General features: G+C 37.7%; 1 protein-coding gene across 7 annotated transcripts in view; it reads left to right on the top strand.

Moving 5' to 3' along the window:
• Positions 1-19,314, top strand: part of SOX5 (SRY-box transcription factor 5) — a 1,035,411-nt gene that overhangs the window by 88,071 nt on the left and 928,026 nt on the right. For 2 of the 7 annotated variants that reach the window (XM_054526957.2, XM_054526956.2), the window contains exon 2: positions 16,441-16,621. The exons of the other annotated variants lie outside the window; for them this stretch is intronic. The gene's annotated coding sequence lies outside the window, so the exon portion shown is untranslated. The remainder of the gene's footprint in view (positions 1-16,440; positions 16,622-19,314) is intronic. 7 annotated transcript variants of the gene reach the window in all.

The raw sequence follows: 19,314 nt of genomic DNA, 5'->3' as shown, positions 1-19,314 counted from the left end.
GCAACACAGCGTGACTCCATCTAAACAGGAAAAAAAAAAAAAAAAAAAAAGAAAAGTTAAATCTCAGTCTTAGAATTTATATATGAGATATGAGTATACAAATAGAAATATTATTGGGAGGCTCTAGTGGTATTAAGTTTGGAATGTTACCTTATTTTGGAAATGTGTTTTAAGGTTTTCTTTAGATTGGAATGAACTCTTTTTTTTTTTTTTTGGGAGGGGTTTTGTTTTGTTGCCTGGGCTGGTCTTGAACTCCTGGCCTCAAACGGTCCTCCCTCCTTGGTCTCCCAAAGTGCTTCAATTACAGGTGTGAGCCACGATGTTCAGCCAAATTCTCATTCTTATAAATCACTGAATCACAGACTAGTTCTTCAGTATCACTTTATTCAGTCTCTATGGTAGATATTTATTTTTGCAGTAAACTTTTGTGTGCTTCTACTGTGTTTAGGACCAAACAGAGGTGAATAAACACTGTTCCTTCTCTCAAGGAACTCCCACTCTAATGGGGTAAGCCAACACATATCGACAAATGCAGTGCAGTGTGGTAACTTGGAAGAGGGAAGCAGAGAGTGCCGTGGGGGCCTGGGCTGGAGGAGTCTCAGCCCCTTTCAGTTGTCCAACTCCTGCTTGAACAACTGCGGTGACATAGGTTCACTACAGTTCAGGTCAGCCATTTCTACTGTTGGACAGTTTTCATTGTTGAAAGGCTTTTTCTGCTTTGTTTTGTTTCGCTTTAATGGTTGACCCCAAACTGGCCACTGTAGAATGTCTATTTATGGGTTCTAGTTGAGTTCTCTGGAGCAGCAGTACTCTACGTGAGCGCTTTGCAAAGATCTGTGATGAGGGCCAGTTTTTCCTTCACATTTCTAATCTGTCATGGACTAAGGCTGTTAGAAAACACAGTAAGAATGGATTCAAAAGAAGGAAAAAAGAAAACCAGAGATATACAAAATCCAAGCCCTGATTTTTCACTGTTAGATTCAACAGACATATAAGGATTCAGTCATAAATGTTATAAATGTTTCTATTTCTTACTCTTAGATGCTGTATCCCTTTCCTCAAACACCAGGAACAAACAGTTGGAAAGGGACAGTGGTCCTCACACCATGCTTGTGTAGCACTGCCTAGCACATGTTAGATGCCATAGCGCTGGCTTTCCCTTCAAGGAGCTGATTGTAAAATTTTCTCCTCTGCTTTTTTTTTTTTTTTAATTTATTTTGGAGACAGGGTCTTGCTCTGTCATCCAGGCTAGACTGCAGTGGTATGAACATGGCTCACTGCAGCCTTGACCTCCTGGGCTCAAGCGATCTTCCCGCCTCAGCTTCTTGAATAGTTGGAACCACAGGCACATGCTACCATGCCTGGCTGGTTTTTAAATTTTCTGTAGGAATTGAGTCTCACATTGTTGCCCAGGCTGGACTTGAACTCCTGAGCTCAAGCGATCCTCTGGCCTTGGGCTCCCAAAGTGCTGGGATTACAGGTGTGAGCCACTGCGCCTGGCTCTCTTCTGCTTCTAATTAAAGTTTAGAGTTAGCCTGTTGACTTTCCTCCAATAAAACCGATTTCTGTACTTTATGAAGTGTACTCTAGCTCTTGCTGGGTACTCATTGTTCCAGTACAGTGATGAAGCCGAGGATGGTCAGAGCCAAGAACACAGGAGAGGTGACAGTGCAGGTCCTCACAGTTCAGAGTGTTGCTCACGCCTTTTCACATCACACTCATCACTACCAACTTCAGCTCAGTTCATAAACATTTCTGGTGTATGTGCTTAAGATACTGTGCTAGGTGCTAGGGATGCAAAGATGAACAGTACACGATTTCTGCCTTCGAGAGGCTTATGCTCCTATAAGGGAGAGACTTGAACCATGTTTTGTTTTTAATGGATGTTTAATATACTAAATCTTGATATACTCGCAGAAATGGTATAAAATATGTATTATTAACTTGATAATTTATTGAATTGTACTATTTTCCATTTCAAATGAAGTGTAGAACTAAAAAGAAAAGAGTAGACACAGAGCAAAACACATGACAATGTAAGTTCATACAGAATTCTCATTAAGGGCTGGGCGCAGTGGCTCAGGGCTGTAATCCCAGCACTTTGGGAGGCCGAGGCTGAGGTCAGGAATTCATGACCAGCTTGGCCAACATGGTGAAACCCCATCTCTAGTAAAAATACAAAATTTAGCGGGGCATGGTGGTGCGTGCCTGTAATCCCAGCTACTCGGGAGGCTTGAGGCAGAAGAATCACTTGAACTTGGAAGGCAGAGGTTGCAGTGAGCCGATATCGAGCCCCTGCACTCCAGCCTGGGTGAGAGTGAGACTTAGTCTCAAAAAAATTTCTCATTAAGAATTTTCATAATAAGGCCATGTGTGGTGGCTCATGCCTGTAATCCTAGCACTTTGGGAGGCCAAGGCGGGTGGATCACTTGAGGTCAGGAGTTCGAGACCAGAATGGCCAACATGGTAAAACCCCGTCTCTACTAACAATACAAAAATTAGCCGGGCGTGGTGGTGTGCGCCTGTAATCCCAGCTACCGGGGAGACTGAGGCAGGAGAATCGCTTGAACCTGGGAGGCAAACATTGCAATGAACTGAGATCACACCACTGCACTCCAGCCTGGGTGACAGAGCTAGACTCTGTCTCAAAAACAAACAAAAAAAGTCATAATTACAGAAAATCATTTACAATTATTATTAAAGTAATCTTTTACATTTTTTGCACAGAACAAAATTTCTCCATGATAGATATCAAAATTTCAAATGATGTCACACTGGGGGATCATCCACACTGTTATCCAAACATAATTTGAAGGCACCAAATACAGACAATCAGTTTTCTTCTTTGTAAGCCTAGTTATTTTTGATAGGGAACTAGTTTTATTAGATAAGTCATTCTAGAAGGGATTTTGTCTGAGAAACCTTTTAAACCAAGATCTATCTAAGCAAAAATTATATACCTATAAATAAGTTTTATATATGACAAAATATTTATAAAATCTCATTGTTTTATTTCACATTTTAAAATGATTCTTCAGAACTGATAACTTTCTCTAATATCTAGTTGATGTCTTCCGGGTATTTAGTCCTTAAGATAACAATAATTTACAGCATTCTTTATACAAATAAACCATGTTTATGTTTTATGTAAGTGTTTCTTTTAAAGTTGAGTATGCTGTAAAATGGCCAATCTTTATTAGATCCATTTTTGATTAATCAGAATCTTTATCATGTATTAACTGATTTTCTAGTTTTGCTGAGCATTGCCTGTTTTTCATCTCTTATTGTATCTACAAACATCAGTCAGACATGCAGAGTAGCTTGATTAAATTAACATCAAAATAACATAAAAACTCTTCGATTATAGATCTCTCTCTGAGTTACAGATGCTGGAAAATACATCAGGTATTGGATAAGGACTAGAGAGGCCAGACCTTCGATATTTCTTTCTGATTGAGGGCCAACTCTAATCAGATGTGGGAGGCTCAGTCTTACACCTGTACTCGAATTCTTACAATGAGTGTTATTTGAATTTGTTCAACAGCAATTGAACTATATGTTTTGGTTGTTTGATCTGGAGGAAAAAAACCTAAAAACATTTTCAAAGTTCTGTCAGATCTGAAGACAACAGATTCAAATATTTAAATTTAAATAGTGAAGTTTCACAAATGGAGACAGTTGAAAACACCAGAGGCAACTTAAATTCTATTGTTGGGAATTTGTGTTGTACTTTAAAAGGGTTTTGAGTTTCCACAAGTGGCGTGAGAGCTGGCTTCTGTGGGCTTGCACCCGCTCCTGTGAGCCACTTGCCTACATCTCCTCCCAACTGTGTTCAGTGACTTCGTGGGGGCAGGGTAGCTTGAAATCTGCCATCTTGGGCATCTCACCATGAAATCTGCAAACACTACATATGAGAGTTGTTTTTTTTTTTCTCTTGGAGAGAGTTGATTATTAAACATTTACCAGTACAGCGTTGGTTTCAGCTTCAAGCTTATGAGTGTAGATAAAAATTTATGCTGATCATATTTGCTTAGTTTTAAAACGGACTCCCTCAGACACTTTGGAAAGCTCTCTCTCTGCTTGGTACTATTCTAGGAACAGGGGATATAAAGATTAATAGAAAGAGTAATGTTTTTGAGTAGTCAATGTACTGTAAATAACCAAAGGGGAAAAATTCTTTGTAGAGGTTAAAATCAGATAAATGATTTTTAAATTATTATTTCATAGATTGTTGATATTTTGTACTGCAGAATGAGTGATAAGCTGATTATATTGTCTATACATTAAAATAGCTCACCACAGGTAACACAATAGGTATTGTTTTAAAATTATGTTTATGTAGTTCATGGCTTACTTTACATCCTAGATAACATACAGTATATATATAGCATATTAGTTAGCATATTATTTGTTAATTAACATAAGGTAGTATGTCTGATAATGTTCTTATTGATAGCTCTGGCAACCGAAGGCTTCTCTGAGTGTCCTCAGGAATTGATTTTACAGGCTAGAAAGATGAAAAATTCAGCATGCACACAGTTAGCTGTTGGTTTTTAAATCAAAATAGAGTCTATGGAAACAAGTACAATTCAACTTATGTTAACCATTTGGGGGCCTTAGAAAACACAGGCCAGTGATCTAGGGGCTCATTCTTTGTTCACAAAATTGAAGTAACGCATCTGGGACTTAGAGAACCAGTCCACAGTTTTACCTTTGAACATCCTCTTCTGGCAGTGCATGCTAAGGTGGAAGGAATGATTTGTCTGTAATAAGAGGTTCTCTCCTAATTAGGAGTATCAGGCCTGCTACTGCCTATCACATTACACACTGAGGTACAATCCCCTTGTGAGGGGATAAGATGAAAGGATAGGTAGTTACAGGTGTTGCACCTCTGGATTCCCTTTAACCTTTCTGAGCGACTCATTCCCTTTGCTCCATTGGGCTGTCGATCCCAGTGAGAACCCAGACTTCCTCTGGGTTCCTTTCACACACACTTTGCTTATCTGTCTGAGTGGCATTTGTCTGATCTTTCTTGTGCATGTTTTTACTTTTAAGATCTTCCCTTTCTTATGTAAAAAAGGCAATTAGACTCATATCTGTTTATTTTAAACAAAATGGTTGTTAATTAGTGTGATCAAAAACGCTGCCATTGTAGACTATGGGTTCCACTTTGTAGTTGCACTAAATTGAGTATGGTTTGGTGCCAGTTGACATGATAACAACTCAAAGTCTGGCTTTTTAAAAATTAATGAACAAACACATTTATGAGGCTTTGTTTTGTCTGGTTTAGATCTATAGGCTCTGAATGCTTCAGAGTTTTTTTTTTTTTTTTTTTTTTAACTGACTAAGGCTGTTGCTGATTAAAAGTGCATAAACTTATTGAAAAACTTTTTTGATAACATAACTGATGTGTGAAAGCTACACCATTTTCATTTAATTGGTTCATTTATGATTTTATAAGTTGGAGTACAAAGTATGCTTACTTGCTCCATTAGTAACACACCTAACATTTCTTTTTTATTGTTATCAACTTACCAGACCTTTAGAAACATCTTAAATTATCAGCCCCTGCTCCTCCCCCATCCTCATTTAACATTTAGAAGACACAAGTAGATTCTAGGTATTTATTTAATTTAAAACAACTTCAAGAGAATGGGTCAGTATGAGGTAACTTAATCTTATACACTTTACCATTTACAGTATTTTACAATGATAATTAATGCTCAGGATAATGGTGATGGGGTACTGTCATCTTTACAGAAAGTTTAGATTACATTAATGATATATGACTTCCAATGCAGAAAGTCCTAATAGCATGTGTTAATATATTTTTTATATTGAGTATTTAGACAAAAATAAATTTCTACTTAGTCAGAAAAATTAAATTAGAATATGATATACCAGAACATCCCAGTTCTTTAACATTCTGGTTAACTAAAGTTTAAAATTCATAATTTATTCTTTATATTTAAAAGGAAAGAAGTGGATACAAGAGTGTGAGGAGGCAAATGACCCAACTCTAAGGATGCATAGAAACTTTATGAATTAATGCCTAAAATAGCAACTATCTTAACCTCACTTTGCAAGATGTCTGGAAAATTTTTGGATTTGAAAGCATGATAATCTGCAAAGCAGCAATGAGACTTACTGATTATTTTGAAGAAAAATATCTTATTTGTGAATGGTAGTGGATCAAAATGCTTCATGAAAGTTAAAGTTGAAATCTAATAATAACAATCGCTACCATTTATTAAATATTTACAGTATTCCAGGCAGTATTCTGTGCTTGATAATTAACCCTTGGATTCATTTATGTGTTACCATGTTTAAACTTTATAGTAACCCTGCAAGCCAGACTTTCCTATACTCATTTTTCAGTTGAGGAAACTGAGGTTTGGAAAGGTTAGATATCTGCTAAAGTTTACTCACCTGGTAAATAATGGGAGTGAGATTTGAGCACAGAATATTCGGATTCCAAGTACTTTCCACAACACTGTTTCCTAATACTCGTTGTGAGGGACTGATTTGGAAAGCACATTTCTTGTTTTGTAAGGAAATCACAGTCACACTATTTGTCTAATTTTCCCAAATGAAAATGAGAGTGTTTCCCTGCCCACCCCCCAGCCCCTTTCTAGTTCTCTCACTGTTTGGAATCCTTGATCAAACACCCTTATGAATGAAAAGCTGTTCATCATGGATTTAAGTGTTTCTGTGATCTTTATCACTTATCTTGGAAGGTTCCTGCCTTAATCTGTCCTCACCGTTGAACATTCTTTCTTGGTATTTAGCCTAAATTTACTTCTCTTGATTATACTCATTACTCCTAGTTACCTCCCTTATTGTGGATGTGTCAGTAATGATCTATCTTTAGTCAACTGGCCTTTGTTTACGGTCCTTCCCACAAGATCGAGGCTGATGTCGTAATGATGCTTCGAGATGATATAATATAGATGTGGGTAATTGGGCAATCAAATTCAAAGTACATTCTAAACCTAGAATTAGTAGGAAAGTAATAAATGGCACTCAGGGTTGGTTTTCTACATCATCTGTACTTTGGTTTGCATTTAAAGACATCTGTACTTGATGCTTTAAGATTATTCACATACAGTTACTTTCTATGGCTTGTAATATTAGCATGCACTAGCTTAATTAATAGTTTAAAAGTTTATAATATATATACATTACTTGATATGACACTGGTCTTTCTTTTTTTGTTTTTCATGAAACCAACATCTCATACAATATAACCTTTGATCATATTTGCTTACCGCTTCCAGCCCTCAAGTCCTTGATTTTCATTTCCTTTTCAGTAGTAATGAGACAAATTATCAAACAAGCTCATTTGAGGAAACTCCAATTGTAATCAGTAAGCTTAGTGGAGGAAAGGGTTTTTGGTATGCAGCATTCATCCTCCCCTGTGGATACCCAGTATGGTAATTTAAAGCTTAGTATAGTTTATCAAGCACCCACAAAGTGAGCTTTACAAAATAAAACCAGATTTCTTCATTCCACCGAGAATAGATATCTATTCATAAGTTGCACATATCTGGGGATTTTTGTTTTGTTTTAACGTTATCATAATGAGCTAGCCTGGGGCGTCACAGAAAGTGGTTCTCTCTGTTTTTGTACAATGGAATATCTAAAGGCATGAGTTAAATAAAAGTATTAGAAAGTCGTGAATCTAGAACATAGATACAAAAGGGAGAGAAACCCAACCCATAAATAAAGAGCTGTAGAACAAGGAGCAGCCAAATGGAGAACCCTAAAATGTGAATCAGGAACCAAGGCAGAGGAAAAGAAGGAAAGTTTAGATCAGGTCCCCAACCCCCGGTACCGGTCCGTGGTCTGTTAGGAACTTGGCCACGCAGCCGGAGGTGAGTGGTGGGTGAGCAAGCCACTCCCCATCACTTGCATTACCGTCTGAGCTCCACCTCCTGTCAGATCAGCTGTGACGTTAGATTCTCATAGGAACCTGAACCCTATTGTAAACTGTGTATGTGAGGGATCTAGGTTGCACATTCCTTACGAGAATCTAATGCCTGATGATCCGTCACTGTCTCCCATCACACCCAGATGGGACCGTCTAGTTGCAGAAAAACAAGATCAGGGCCCCCACTGATTCCACATTATGGCAAGTTGTATAATTATTTCATTATGTATTACAATGTGATAATAATGGAAATAAAGTGCACCATAATTGTAATGCTCTTGAATCATCCTCAAACCACCCTTCCACCCTGGTCTGTGGAAACATTGTCTTCCATGAAACCTGTCGCTGGTGCCAAAAAGGTTGGATGCTGCTGGTTTAGATTACAAAAGTTAGGGTCGAAATAGGCCAGGCATGGTGACTGTTGATGTAAAAATAGTATTTCTTTTTTTAAAAAACATCATTAGACTCCTTGAAGATTAGAAAATAATGGAAACATGGGAAAAGAAATATGAATATTTAAACATAAAACATTTAATGCTACAAATCATAGACCACAGACATATAGTAAAGAATTTAAGCACCAAGAGACTAGACATACAAGAATAAAAACAGTAAGAATGGGAATAGGAAAGTATATCTCAAGAACTGCTTTGTGGGGCGGTGTTTGACTAAACCCCTCTAACCTGAGTGCACGTGGGAAAGTGCTGAATTTTCTGAGGTCTGAGATCAATCTTATACATTTCCAGTATTTGGGGCCAAGCCTAGGAAATCAACGAATCTCAGTAGATAGTCACATCTATAAAACCTAGCACTACCATAGTATTTATTATGCTCTGAGCACTGTTCTATATACTTGATATGCTGTACATGAACTAATTTAATTCTCCAATGACCTTACAAGGAAGGTACACCACTGTTACATCCCCATTTTACAGATAAGGAAGCAGATACCCAGAAAGATTAAATAACTTGCCCAAATTAACATATCAAGAAAGTGGGAGAACGAGGCTTTGATTCCAAGCAACCTGGCATGGAGCCCATGCTCAAATCTAGTACACTCCCTACCTCGTTCCAGAGCCCTGGAAGGCCCGTGATGTTTTGTTCCTTTCACCTGCTCCATCTAATTAGTCACCAAGTCCTGACAACTCAAGCTCTTAAACACCAGTAAAATCTGCTTCCTCATCTCCCAGTTTTTATGATCTCAGTCACTCCAGTGTCCTTTGCCTACAGCGTTGTCCCATTTCCACTTGAAATTCTAATTATGTTATCTTGGTCCTCCAAGGATATTGGCATAGACAGAGATTTGTAGAACACAGACTAGTTAGTTTCTACTTAGGGGTCCAGACAGCCATGAAGTAGCCCACTAGTTGGCATGGAGTAAAAGCAGATGCTGTTGCCTCATATGGCCAGACCTTTTCAAAACTGAACATTATACACTAGGTCCCTTCATGTTGCTCCAAATAGCAGGCAGTTAATCCACCCCCCAAGACAAACTTGGACACTCTGTTGGTGAGACTTTTCCAAAATATAAATCTGACCATAAATCTCTTCCAATTAAAATTGTTCAGTGGCTCTCCATCATATCCGGGAAAAAATCTAAACACCCCTATGTGGTGTAAGAGACCATTATGATCTGATCCTAAGCTTGTCTTTTCCCTTTCCTGCCCCAACAAAACTTTTCCATAAAGGATGCATTATTTGTGGTTCCTGCACATACCAATTTTTTTTTCTCTGCTTCCATGCATTTGCAAACATTTTGTTGTCTGCCTACAGTTTCCTTCCTCCTTTCTTGGCCTGGCTAACTCCTATTTTTCTTTAAGATTCACCTTAAGCAACATATTTTCCAGGAAGTCATTTCCCATTGCACGCTGTGTGTAGCTCCATTGTAACATGTGCACTGAATTGCATTCATTGGTTTCTGTCTCTCTTTCTCATTAAGTTATGAACTGCTCAAATATTGGGCTAATATGTTTCTCACCAAATACCTCCTGGCTCTCACAGGGACTGACACAGAGCTGGTGCTTAAGAAATGCTTGTTGAATGAATGAACAAATAAATGAATGGAAGTATCTGATGGTATTAATACTTTTGCTTTTGGAGTTTCAGGTTAGGATATGATTTACTGTCAGACCTTAAATGTACCTGTGTATATTTTTTCAGTAGAGAGTGAAGGCCAGCTCTTTATCTTTGCTGAGGAGACAGATAAAGAAAGGGAATGAATTTAAATTACATATGAGGGAATAAAGTGGAGAAAGTAGACTTTTCTGGTGGTTTTAGGAAACAGAATGCATTTAAAAATGGACTGAATTCTTTTGGTGCTCTTTAAAGATGAGATGCATTTTCTTTTGGCTTGTGGGAAAACCAGCACTGTCACTTACTCCAGAGCAGAGATTCCATCTGATTGTGCATCAGATTACCTGGGGAGCTTTAAAAATTATAAATTTCTTGGAATCCATCCTCAAACAATTGATTTCCTAGGTTTGATGTAGGAGCCCACAAACTGTTTTTTGAAAAATATCATGGGTAATCATGATGTCTAGCTAGAATGGGAGCTTGTCTTGGGGGTGAATTAACTGCCTGCTATTTGGTGCAACAGGAAAGGATCTAATGCATAATGTTTGGTTTGGGAAGCATCTGGCCATATTGGGCCATAGCGTCTACTTCTACTCCATGCCAACTAGTGGGCTACCTCATGGCTGTCTGGACCCCTAAATAGAAACTAACTAGTATGTGTTCTACAAACCTGTGTCTGTGCCAATATCCATGGAGGACCAAGATAACTTATAATTAATGAGAATTTCAAGTGGGAAGGGTAGTTCCAAAACGTTTATTTACAGAATTTTGGGGCCAAGTGCAGTGGCTCGTGTCTATAATCCCAGCACTTTGAGAGGCTGAGGTGGGAGGAACACTTGAGCCCAGGAGTTCAAAGCTGTTATGAGCTATAATTGTGCCACTGCACTCCAGAAGCCTGGGCTATACAGCAAGATTCTGTCTCTTAAAAAAAAAAAAAAAAAAAAAAAAAAAAAAAAAGAAGGAAGAGGAAGAAAAGAAGATGAGGAGGAGGAATGTTGGAGTACTGAGTGATTTCTCAGATCTGTTCATTACTGACCATATTCTTCACTCTCCCTCTTTTCCTCCCTCCCTCTTTCTCTTTCTTTTTTCTTATTTTTTTTTCTTCTACCCTCTCAAGGTATGGAAAAGATGGAAAAAGATTTAAGTCTTAAAAAAACCCTTTCCTGCAGTGTGGGATAATTAGGGTAGTATTATTAGTGTAAATGTTACTATAAATCATAGTATTATTAGTAGAGGAAAGTGGTAGAAAGTAATGTAAGGGAGTATTTCCCATCTATGGGGAAGTGCTGTGACAGCCCTCATGTCTGCAATAGTTTTATATATTGGAGGTTCTCCCTAAAGCCCTCTGGAGCCTCTGTGGGGTTGGGATGGTGGACCATGAATGATTTGCCGTCAACAACTACATGTTTTTACCAGAAGTTTGGGTGCCATTTACTACATTGATTTGTATTCTAAATTCATTTGGCCCCTGACTAATATAATTTCACGTTGCCATTGAATTGTTTGCCTAGGTTTTCCTTCGCTTCTGAGACTGTCATACAGATGTGATGAAAAGATACAAAATTTGCAGGCTGCCTGTATCCAGGTCTCATATGTGTTAGTTACCTGCTTTGTGACTTGCTCAGGTGACCACTCCCCCTCTGGCTTCAGTTTCTCATTTGTTTGCAAGCACTACGAAGGCAGGAACAAAGCCTGTTTTTCCTCACTCTTCAATTTTCAGCATCCAAAACAGAACCTGGACTGCTTAATAAAATGGTTGATTGAATGAATAAATGCATCTCTTAAATTGCATCTAATACAACTTACTTCATAGTTGTAGTTGAGAAAATAATGTGTAAAGGCACTTGGAACAATGTTGGGCACATAATAAATGCTCAGTAAATGTTCGCTATTATGATTAATTTGAAGGCAAAACATTGTAACGATTAGGAATGATAGTACTGGAGTTGGAGAGTTTGTGTTTAATTCTCTCTATGTCATTTATTAGTTGTGTGGTTTTGGGTTAGCTGTTCAGTTCATCTGAACTTCAGTTTTCCCATCTGTGAGAGAAAGATGAAGGTAGTACCTGCCTCACAGAGTTGTGTAACATGAAATGAGAGATAAAGCCCTTCACACAATTACAGGCACATGGTACTCACTTAATGATAGATAACATCATTGTCATCATCTCTGTCATCATCCCGATGAGCACTATCACCATCCATTCTCTCAGCATCACTATCATTACTGCTGCTCCTGCAGCTATCCTGGACTTGTTAGTGGAGTTCTACAACCTAAATGCCTACTCAACTAGAAAGTCAGAAAAGGAGCTTTTCCATACTCCTCATTACAGTGATCATGTTAACATGGTTCCCTTTGAAAGTGCCGACATTACTAGCCCTTCTTACTATGTGATAACTGTAGGGCTTGGACAAATGATTTAAACTCTTTATACCTGAGTTTCCTCATCTGGAAAGTGGGGCTACTATTAGTTTCTATCTCGTAGGATTTTTATTAATACATGTAAAGTGATTAAAAGAGTGCGTGCACATAGTAACTTCTCAAAAAACATTAACTCTCAAGGCCGGGCGCGGTGGCTTATGCCTGTAATCCCAGCACTTTGGGAGGCCGAGGCGGGTGGATCACGAGGTCAGGAGATTGAGACCATCCTGGCTAACACGGTGAAACTCCATCTCTACTAAAAATACAAAAAAATTAGCCGGGCGTGGTGGTGGGCACCTGTAGTCCCAGCTACTCGGGAGGCTGAGGCAAGAGAATAGCGTGAACCCGGGAGGCGGCGTGAACCCCGGAGGCGGAGCTTGCAGTGAGCCGAGATCGCGCCACTGCACTCCAGCCTGGGTGACAGAGCAAGACTCCGTCTCAAAAAAAACCCGAAAAAAACATTAACTCTCACTAGAAGTAGTGGTAGTGAAAGGGAAAACAATACAAACACAAGCTTCACATTTCAAAACACTGAATATCAGTGTGTGTGTGTGTGTAGGTGTGTGTACACATACTTACATGCACACATCATATAAACATACATAAACACACATACTTAGGTATATTTTTGCAAATACTAATTTTCCATTATTTCCCAGGGTACAGATTCCAAATTCCATCAGAGGGAAGCTAAAAATTTAAACATCCTATCTAGAGTAGTCCCTAATTAATACACGACTGACTGCTCGGTAGGTAACCCCTATTTGTCAGCAAAGTTTTAAACTTAGGAAATTTTAGATTAGTTGTTAAAAATTTTGTTTATTTTGCCAAATAAAGCCAATAAACATGGAAGCCAATTCAAAGAGAAGTCTTCAATTTCAGTGGAGTGAATGAGGAGAGAAAGGTTTGTGTTTCTGGTCATGTAAGGAAAAAATAGCTCAAGGGTATAGATCTCAGTGTTCCAAAATAAAAAATTACGTCTGACTAGTATTGGAAGCTTCAGATCAAAAGGGCAATTTTAGAAAATTGTGGTGAGTGAATGAGAGCACTAGTTTATTGAAGAAATCAATTTGCTATCTTAACCAATGGCACCAGTGCTCTCCCTATAATCTTTGAAAATAGATAGGCATTTTGCGGTTCACCAATCCGTAGATCGCATCTGCTTCCTTACACCTGGCAAACTCACCCCCTTTTCAAATAAGATAGTGTCACAGGAGCTTTGTGGGTTTATGAAGCCACAGGTTTATTAGTTAGATAAAATCTGTAAGCATTTAGAAATTTAAAACTGGGCTGTCTAACTGTATTTCCGTTATAATGGCAATTTCCAAAGTAAATATGACATAGTAACTTTTAGGTCTTGTCATTCTGTTTCCTTGATAGTGTGTGATTTGTGAGCATCCAAGGCAGGTCTTCCTGTCTTTGCTTTCGAACTTAGCTGTACATGGAGAGTAGCAATTAAAATACTGAAACTTAGACTCTGTAGTTAATAAAATACCTTCAATTGCCCCAAATGTTTCTTTCTATAAAGTTAGGGCAAAAATTTTAAAGAGAAAACAGATAAGCTTTTTTTTTTTCTTTTTTTGAAACAAGGTCTCACTATGTCACCCAGGCTGGAGTGCAGTGGCATGATCATGGCTCACTGCAGCCTGACATCCTGGGCTCAAGTGAGCCTCCTGCCTGAGTAGCTGGGACTACAGAATGCACCACCATGCCCAGCTAATTTTTAAGTTTTTTTTGTAGAGACAGAGTCTCACTGTGTTACCCAGGCTGGTCTCAAACTCCTGGGTTCAAGCAATCCTCCTGCCTTGGCCTCCCAAAGTGCTGGGATTACTGGCAGGAGCCATGGCACCCCACCAACAAATGAGGCTTGAAATGTATAATGCAGTAGTCACAGGAGAAAACCACTCTAAGTAGGAGGTGGGGAGAGTCCTGTTTAATACATTGTCTCATTTAAATTACCGACAAAGTCTAGTACAATTAAAATTTATCTGAATTCAGCATTCATAAATCGAAATAACACTATTTTCTTCTCTTCTAACATTTGACTCTTTAGGAATAGAAGCACATCCTAAGGAAATAGCCTGATACCAAGTAAGGATTTTAGAAAAGCAAATTGCAGGGTGTTCATTTAGTTCATTATATTTATAATCAAATTTTATACACAGAATTGGTAAAAGAGATTAGTTTTTACTAGGGATTAGAAAAGCAGAGGTAGGAAAACTGAAGTTTTCCTATTAGCCTAGGCTTACTATATTATCAGAATTTAAATATGAGTCTTTAGCTCTATTCTTGACATTACAAAAATAGTTTGCCTGAAAGAGTAACAATAAATCTTTTCAATATAATAACATGACAATAATATCAGGTATATTGTTGGAGACTTTCCAGAGCTCTTCCAAATACAGCCATATACTGCATAATGACGTTTTCTTAAGGAAAGACTGCATATATAGGATGGTGGTCCCATAAGATTATAATACTATATTTTTACTGTACCTTTTCTATGTTCATTTATGTTTAGATACACACCTGCCATTGTGTTGCAATTGCCTACAGTATTCAGTACAGTAACGGGCCGTACAGGTTTATAGGCTGGGAGTAATAGGCTGTACCATATAGCTTAGGTATGTAAGAGACTATACCATCTAGGTTTGTGTAAGTACACTGTGATGTTCACACAAGGATGAAATTTCCTAATGACGCCTTTCTCAGAATGCATCCCTGTTGTTAGTGATGCATGATTGTACATTGTATCACTGCATCCTCAGATAATCCTGTGCGGTAAGAATGGCCAGTAGAATTAGCTTCAGTTTGCAGTGGAGAATATTGGGAAGATGGAGGTAAATGATGTAACCCAAAGTGCTATTAATTAATAACTGAGCTGGGATTAGAGTCTCTAAGACCAGGGAATATGCCATTATATTAAACTGAAGTATAATTTTATAGAGATGATAATATGAAACAAAATCGCTTTGTAGTTATTATAAACTTTAAAGCATTGAAGCTATTCAAGAGAAAGATGTCTCAAAGAACAACAGGTTTTTATTTTACTTGGCTATCATAACTGCCAGAGTAAGTGTTCAATGAAGGTTAGGTTTTATTACTGTTATTACATAAAGTTTGAAAAATTACTAGACATAATACCCAAGACAAAGTAAACTAGTGCTACTTAAAAAAGATAATAATATGTGGCTTGTATATGGTAAAGGACTATTGTTATCTTCAGGTAACAATGTTGCTGTTTTTACCTCCATTCAGAAAGCAGCTATTTCTTCTAAGAAATTAATTCATTAGTGTGTATTGCTATTTTAACAGAGATAGAATATAATATGCAATGACATGATGACCCATGGTTTTATGCATTTGGGCAAAAACCGTCCCTTCATATCAATTGTCATCCTCCCATTTCTCTTATCTAAGGTGTAGATCCATTGGTATCTTTCATACTGCACAGTAACAGCATCACTAGCAACATCCAAATTCACTGTGTTCAAAACTAGAATCATAGTGGCCACTTTTCTGACTTAATTAAATGACCAGCTTGAAACATGTCAAACAGTACAATAAATCCTCCTACAAAATAATGTTTCATGTTGAACAGTTTATACAACAAATTCAGAATGTATCAATGTGAAAACCCAGCATACCTAGAGTTTCATCTCTATTTTTCCTTCTGTAAATGTGTTGTCACTTAGTAGAGGGCACCGAAATCTCAGGCCAAACATACATAAATATGTGACAATTTATGCTGTTTGGGGACAGCAAGAATCTATTGATTATTCGGTTATAGGGGAAGTACATTTGGTGATATGAATTTGCTTTATCCAACAAAATATGGTCTACAAGAGCAAACCAATTCTAAGTTACCAAAGTCAGTTTGGACTGACCATGTGGTACAGTAATATATGTGGGAACATTACAGGGATGAGTTCAGGTTTTCTGGAAGAGTCTCTGTGGAGGAAACTACCACAAAGGAGCTATTACCACTGCTGCTTTCTTGTTTTTTACCACTACAGTGCTGCATTCTTACAACCCTAAAATCCATCTGCTGTTAACACACCGTCAAAAAGAGGGGGAAATGCATCTCCGAGGGAGTGCTCGAGAGAAGATAATGGAATGGTCTGATGTAATCCCATACAAATTATTCCTCATGATGTGAAAATGCTTTTACAGGGACCTGGGAGATTTCTAAACTGAGTAAGTCCAAGTAAAAACAATTCTGGAAAACATTGTAGTTTGAACCTAATCCACTTAACTGGGTCTGTCTTTAAGTTGCTCACTTACTTCAAGTTTATTCTTTCAGAAGTTGAGCGTCTCTGTCATTTAGTAGTGGTCAGATTAAGTGTGCTGTTCTGCTTACTTGCTGGCTGAAGTCCTTTTTGTTACTTCTAGTGTAAGCTTTTAGAAAGCTACAAAATACAGTGACAGACACTATCATATTCAATTGGACATGCTTTCTGCAGATTTGTTAAGGATTTACTCTACACATTTGTAGCATTTAGTTGCCATGGAGATGACCTCAGTGGTAAGAGGGACAGCCTTTAGGTTGGACCTCAGATTTTCCTTTCATTTCCATTTAATTTGATTTGACTGCAAAATGTCACTCCCATTGCATTGATTAAGCTTCGTTGCTGCCACCAGCACTGTTAGGAAGGTGAAAGGGCAGGCTAGCTGCTGTCATTTTGCACCCCTACCCTTTTCTGATATCAATACAGATAGGCTTTGGAGATGAGAAACTCCTTCACTACATTGATGCAGACACAATTTTTTCTTGCTCACTTCATGAACTATAATAAAACTGAAAATATGCTCAGAAATCTTTATTCACCAGATTCACTCTATACATATCAATTTTTCTCTGCTTCAGCTCCACACTATTGTAAGGTATGATATATAATGTATGATAACTAAAAATTAATATGTCTTAATGTTTCCCTGAAATATATTTTTTTAAACTCAGCAGCTGGCCACTCTCTACCAAAATAGTTCTTTTAAGTTCAAATAAATTAGAAAAAATACAAGATAATTATACAAGTATGAAGCATTATTCTTGTTCATATGGATTGGAAGTGTCATCTTTAGGTATTAATACAGGTCATTTGAAAGTAAAATGATACAGTAGACAGTTTTCCTTTGGTACCCTGTATACTCCTGTCGGTTTCTTTCTTTATTCCCTTCCCTGATTCTTAATGTCTCCAGGAACCCAGAATTCATCTCTCCTTTTAGATTGAAAAAATTGATAAATTAATTCAACACTAAGATTTAAGAAAATAAATGGGATAACTTCTTAGGATTGTCATACTTATATTTAACTGGAGAAGCAGGGGACATTATTTAGCACAAGAAATTGATTGCAAATAAAACTCCAGTTATACGTGGAAACTTAAGTTGACAGGAAGGCTTCCGGATCATCATAGCACCTAGCTACACATCATAGCACCTAGCTTTGAGCTTTGATGTGAATGCTTGATTCTGGTGTGTCTAGGTTACCTTGTCAGGTTTCTTTGAATGGACCGTCATTCAGAAAGAGCACTCCATCACTTGATGGAGCATGCGCAAGAAACCTGCAAATTCATGGCTTGGAAAACATACCAGCAAGTCACTACAGATAAACCAGCACTTTGTGACAAAGGACCTTAAGCGGGGCATAGTAACTTTATATTCCTGTAAGAAAGGTAGCTTTAGTGACTGGAATTGGGATCAGGGAGAGGGGGAAAGGAAACAATCATCCCTATTTGGATGTTGACTTCTTGGCTTATAGAGTTTTGGTCGGGATCAGGTGTGCTGTCCTTTGAGAATTGATACCAGCAGTGTCTTTTTGGGTAGTGCATCTTATTTCTGTTAAAAGTCTAAAGTGATTGCAGTGGGAGAGTACTGACAATTTCTTTTGGTCTCTTCTATAGTGATTGTATTTACCTACACAAGTTTTACTATCTTGGAATGTTCTAGAATTCCAGTTAATAATGTGAAAGTCATAAACATGGCTTCATTTAGTTGTTATCTCTAAATGATTTAGAGAAGTGTTTGCCAAATTATAATGTGCATATGAATCACCTGGAGATGTTGTTAAAATTCAGGTTCTGATTCAAAAGGCCTAGGGTGGGGTCTGAGATTCTGTGTTACTAATGAGTTGCTAACTGAGGCTGATGTTGCTGGTTCCCAGACCACACTTTGTTTAGTAAGGATAAGGGCAGGTTTCCAATCTTGGCTGCAATTGGAATCACTTGGGAAAATTAAAAACATCTATATCTGGGTCCCATCCTACCCCGCAGAGATTTGTCTTTAATTAAGTGGAATGTGGCCGGATATCAGGATTTTTAAGAAGCTCTCCAGCTGATTTTGGCGTTCAGCTCACGTTGAACATGACTGAGTAGAGAATGGACCCTGGAAGATGAAGAAAAAAAATGCCCATAGATGATAATGTCATAAATAATACTTTCAAAAGTCTACTCAGGGTTTTAATTTTTTCAATCATTCTGGAGTTTTTAGAGAAGACACTGAACCAAATGTATAAGTAAAAAAACAATTCATCATTTTATGCATTAATGTCAAATATTAGTCCACAAATAAACATTTAATAATACTCTCTTCAGCAGTTTCTTCATTTAAAAATAATTTAGGATACGTTGCCAGATTTAACAAATTTAAAAAAACAGACACTGAGGCGCCATCCCAGGCTTGCTGAATCAGAACATGCATTTTAACAAGATATTCAGGTGATTCACATGCACAATACAAATATTGCTTGGGACATACTTATACTAAAAAAAAATAGTTTACCTGCAATTCAAATTTACTTGAGTGTCCTGTATTTTATCTCACATCCCTATTTAGGAAGGAACTGATTTCCTTATAGAATAAAAATGGAAAATAGTAATCTGAGTTGAGAG

Source organism: Pongo abelii, chromosome 10 (genome assembly GCF_028885655.2).
Source record: "Pongo abelii isolate AG06213 chromosome 10, NHGRI_mPonAbe1-v2.0_pri, whole genome shotgun sequence".
Lineage (NCBI taxonomy): Eukaryota > Metazoa > Chordata > Mammalia > Primates > Hominidae > Pongo > Pongo abelii.
The sequence above is the reverse complement of the archived record's forward strand: the minus strand, read 5'-3'. Positions and strand labels throughout refer to the sequence as shown.